Source organism: Echinops telfairi, unplaced genomic scaffold (genome assembly GCF_000313985.2).
Source record: "Echinops telfairi isolate 266 unplaced genomic scaffold, ASM31398v2 ScPeMD7_7400;HRSCAF=8409, whole genome shotgun sequence".
In the NCBI taxonomy this organism is placed as follows: Eukaryota; Metazoa; Chordata; class Mammalia; order Afrosoricida; family Tenrecidae; genus Echinops; species Echinops telfairi.
In genome coordinates, this window is record NW_022111300.1 from 60153103 (window position 1) to 60158263 (window position 5161).

Genomic DNA, 5161 nt, shown 5'->3' on the forward strand with positions numbered 1-5161 from the left:
CTTAAATCCTGACACCCTCTGACCCCACGGCGCGGTGAGGGCCCCCTCACACCCCAAACCCTGGCAGCCTCCGACCCCACACCACGGTGGGGTCCCCCACAGACCCCGGCCCCGGACAACCTCCACCTGACGCCCAGTTGCCCCACCTCAGACCCCAGATCCTGACAGACCCACCTGATGGCCTCCCCCTCACACCCCTCACACCAGACCCTGGTGGCCTCTGACCCCACACCCCACTGTGCCCTGCCTCAAGACCCCAGACCCTGACCCTTACGGACCCGACGGTGCCCGTCCTCAGGCCCCAGACCCTGACAGTCTTGCGTCCCACACTCGGTGGTGTGCCCCTCAGACCCCAGACCCGGACCGAGACCTGCCCCCCTGGCTCCCCACTGCAGACTTCAGATCTCATTCCATGAACCTGAAGGCTGCCAGCCCGCACCTGAGGTCCACCGGACAGCCTCCCTCCTCAGACCCCAGACCACTACGACCCTTATGGTTTCCAAGCCCAGATTTCAGCCCCTGACCCAGACCGCCCCCTTCTGCCTCCCACCTCAGACCCCAACCCACCTGGAATAACCTCTGACCCTGACCCCAGACCTGACTGCCCGATTCCCATCCCTGACCTGATGATGACCCATCCTGATGACCACCGACCTCAGGGCCCAGCTACCAAGTGCTTCCCTCAAGATGTGGCTGACCACCCCCTTCCTTTATTTTGTAGACCCCTCTTACTGCAGCCACTGGCTCTGCCCCTCCCAGCCCCACACGGGGGACAGTATTCCATACCTCGCTCTTGGGGTGAAGGCCCCTGAAGGAGAAGGTGTTCCCAGTGCCTGAGCCCCTGTGCCACCCTGGGGGCTGTGTGTGCTGCTCTGTGGGAGCTTTGACTCGCTGGAGGCTGGGGGGCCTCTGCTCATGGAGGTTTGGCGTTTTAAGCGGCAGGTTGGCAGAGGGGAGCACCAGCAGGCCTTGACGAATATTTGATTGGTGCTGATGCTGGCCTAAGATCCATAACTCATGTTTGTTTTCGATGAAGAGAGGCATGGCGCTGGAGACATTTGTAGCATTTTAGAACTGTGATACGACCCCACATTGGCCACCTTTCTCTCAGTCATATTGTACATTTGCTTCCAGCTTCCTACCCCGCTGGCCTAGTTAGAAGTCTTCTGTTATAAAACAGCCCAGCCGTTTCACTTGTGTTGACACACTTGTGTTGGCTTCCAGAAGGTCGTGGAAAAGGACATGGAAAGATATGGGATGCTTCCTCGAGCGTTTTCCAGCCGTGCTGTCGGATCCCCTGGCCCGGGCCTCTGTGCAGTACTGTGCTTTCTAGTTAGCCTGACAAAAAGTGTTTTCCTAGGACTTAGACCCAAATGTTACAGAAGTTCCACTTGAAGCTTGGTCTCCTTAGGGTGGCACTAAGCATGTTAGGGCACCCTGGTGATGTAGTGGGCGACATGCAGGCCTGCTAACCCCAGCTCTCTGAACCCCTGAACCCACTAACCCAGCGGTTCTCAACCTTCCTCATGCCGTGACCCTTTCATACAGGTCCTCATGTGGTGGTGACCCCCCCCCCCCCACAACCATCACATTATTTTTGTTGCTACTTCATAACTGTCATTTTGCTACTGTTATGAATCAGGTGACCCCTGTTAAAGGGTCATTCAACCCCCAAAGGGGTCACGACCCACAGGTTGAGAACCGCTGCACTAGCCACTCTGAGGTAGGAAGCTGTGGCTGTCTTGTCCTCTGAGGATGGGCAGTATCAGAAGCCCTGTGGGCCGGGTCTGCTGTGACCTGGAGGGTAACTGAGTCAGGTTTGTTTTGGGTGTAAGTGCTTAGGATGGAGGTTGGTGGCTACTTTCAGGAGGGTGGCGTGTGTGGGATTCAGAAGTTGGTGCATCCATTTAATTGGATCTAGTGGCTACTTTGGTGACTCCTTGCCAGGCATTTCTTGAGCATGGATAAACAGAGGCTCCCGTAAGAGCTTGTGACCAAAGAATAAGCTGGACTGGCGGGGCAAGTGCGCTGGTTTCCAGAAAATACCATTTTGGCTGGTGGCCCCAGCTACAGGCCAGTGTGCTGTCTTCTCCAGAATATGTAGGAAGCAAGAGTGAATGACAGGCATTTGTGTAAACCAGAGGACACAGTGAGTCAGAAATGATGATTGCTGCGGTTATTGTACTCCCAAGCGTGAATGGCCGCGTCAGTGAGGGACCTCCTGCAACCAAACATCACTCCGAAGGTGGTGGTCCATGTAACCTTTGAGGCCCTGTGGAGGAACAGTGGTAGGTCAGGACAGGTGGGCAGAGCTGCTTGGCATGTTGAGTCTTGGCGAGGGATGTCTATAGTGATGTCCGCATAGCCTCACACACTCCGTCCATCTTAGCGTGTGCAGTGTCTAGTTTGTTAATAGGTCTCTTGCAAACACTGTGCCATGTATTCCCCGCGGAATGCTGGAAGCAAGGCTAGAGAAAGACACAAACCGGTTTCCACCTCTGCCTATTCAAGCCCAGGCCCATGACGAACTCTCTCCCTCATTCCCCACAGTCTTGGAACTTGCACCTTAAAACTGTGTTTCCAGTGGGCCTTTCCCTTTCTGTCTCCAGCGGCGCCCCCTAGACCCTTCGCCACCTCCCTTTGGTGGCAGCCTGCCTTGTCTCTGTTAGTCTCACCCTCCTATCAACCCTGTCAGCCACATGAACAACTGAGCTACTTCCTCACGGCTGACTCCAAACTCCTAGAAACCCAACCCAGAGGATTGTTTGGGTCAGAGCTGCTTCCAGGCCTTTCTTCCCTGCAGGTGGATTTGAAGCACCAGCCTTTTGGTTCATAGTGAAGCACTCCACCGTCTGGGAGTCCACAGACTCCCACAGGGTCCTAGCTGAGCTGGCCATCCTCCTCCTGGCTCTTTGATCTCTGGCTGCAGCCACTCAGACCTGCTGCTTGACACCTCACACAGGTGACTGTCTCAGCCTCTGCGGTCCCTTCTCGACCTCGCCATCCTGTAGACCTCAGCACTTAAGCTTCGTCCTCCCTGGCTATCCGTGGTCCTCCCTCAGGCCACACTGGCCATTGATTCTCTACCACAGTACAGCAGGTCTCCCCTGGGGCCTCCCTGGTGCCCTTTTTGGGGTCTGTAAATCTTTGCCTCCTCTTTTAGGGATACCTTGTTGTATAGTGCTTGGTTTGATCACCCCTCACTGAAGCTGCCTTTTTACAAGTGGAAGGTTTGTGGCAGGTCTGTGTCAGGAAGTCTGTGGGCACCATCTTCCAGGTAGCAGATGCTTCAGTGTGTGTCCATGCCCCGTTTTTGTCATTCTCAGCATATTTTAGACTCCTTTGCCGGGCTGTTGCCCACCACTTCAGAGGCTGCCGTGTCAACAGAGATCAGCGTGCCTTGCTTTAACGCGGCGTCTGCTTTATTGTGGTCGTCTGGAATTACACCCACAGCATCTCTGAAGTTGTGTCCATCTGTCCTACAAGAGTGGTGGCAAGCAAAAGCTGCTGAGACGGCAGATGTGGGGCTGGCCTCTCTTCCCAGGAAGGGTTCAGCCAAGACCGAGTTGGAGCCCCAGGGTGAGTGCCCCACAACTCTAGACAGCAGGAAGATCGATAAATGTTTCATATAGCTCTGGGTCATGGAGTTTGTTAACATGCAATGGTTTCTCATTAAATGCATAAATATTTAAAAATTGTTCAGTGTTCACTTCTAAGAAGGCAAGCAGCCAAAGATATCAACAACAAATCTATTGGTCTTTATATCGTCAGTCATATTTAAAGACGATAGGAGCCGCGGTGGCACAGTGGTGCATGGGGGGCTGTGGACCGCACATCAGCACTTTGAAGCCACCAGCCGCCTGGCGGGAGAAAGAGGCTCTCCACTCCCATACAGGGTGACAGTCTAGGAAACTCACTGGGCAGCCCTATCCTGTCCTATGTAGGATCCCTGTGAGTTGGAATTGACCGCATTATCGGAGGTTTTGGGTTTGGGGGTGAAGGCCAGGATAGTGTTCTGCCAGTTCCTCTCTTAGTGATGCTTCCCCTCAGTTGGCGTCCTTGTCTGTTTTCTGTGTCACCCCACTGTGAATAGTATCCCTAAGAAAATGGCGAGGTATAGGCGAATTTGCCAGGGGGATCAAAGCTCTGCGAGGGTGATTAGTTTGCTTAGAGCACCAACCTCGCTCATGAATGACCGAGCGTATATTTGAGTCTATATTTCTGTGAGTCCCAAATCTGCATTTCCCTCTCTGACTCCAAATCGCGTTGGCGCCCTGCTGTGATGGTGCTGGGACACAAAGCTCAAGGAGAGGGCCAGGCGCCTTGCCTTGGCTTCTGCTGCCTGAAGTGGCCCTGTCCCCTTGAGTCGATGTGGAGGGGCGGAAGCCTGCCTTTTGACAGCCCTTGATGGAAGCACAGCTTCCTAGAGAAACTGGGTCCCAAATGGAACGCTGAGAGAAGAGGAGTTGTCAACCACTCAGACACATGTCTTGAGGCAGAAAGGAAGCCTCATCTCTGAACACGCTTACGGAGTGTGTGCCTGACATTGTCCCACGGCTGAGAAGACAGGGCGAGACTACGTCTTCCTCACAATCCTTAGTTTCCCATTAATAAGCAGTCATGTGCCCTTGATGGAAGCCATGTTTTGGGATCCTGTCAACCTCTGCCTGTTTTATTTTTTCTCCATCTAATCAAACCAACAAAACCCACTGCTACTCAGTTAACTCTGATTCCCAGCAACCTCTAGGACAGAGTAGAATGGCTCCCTAGGTTTCTGAGATGCTAATTCTTTATGGGGACAGACAGCCTCATCTTTTTCCAGTGGAACAGCTGGTGGATTTGAACCTCTGACCTTGCAAGCCAATGGCTGGTGCACCCTTTTTCCCCATAGCGTCTCAGTTCCTTGTTTCTGTGGAAGGGCTATTTGGAACACTTCCTTCATTTCCAGAGAGCTTGAACGGCCGGCCTGAGCCAAATGAGCCAGCAGGGCCTTGTGCTTGCTCAGACGACCATTTCAGGCCCTTGTGGATTTTCTCACATGAGTTTCTTGGGGGTCCTCTTATGAACCAGGGGTCACCTAACTACCTGTTCACAGGTCAGCAGGGGCATGTCTAAGTTTGCTTCCTCACACGGTACTGCGCAGGGCAGGGCTGAGCGCTGT

General features: G+C 53.8%; 1 protein-coding gene across 1 annotated transcript in view; it reads left to right on the plus strand.

Annotated features, from left to right (window-relative positions):
• The first annotated feature begins 3531 nt into the window (after positions 1 to 3531).
• The window catches only part of ZNF236 (zinc finger protein 236), a 44544-nt gene continuing 42914 nt past the window's right edge, over positions 3532 to 5161 (plus strand). The window contains exon 1 of the mRNA XM_030887292.2: positions 3532 to 3579. The gene's annotated coding sequence lies outside the window, so the exon portion shown is untranslated. The remainder of the gene's footprint in view (positions 3580 to 5161) is intronic.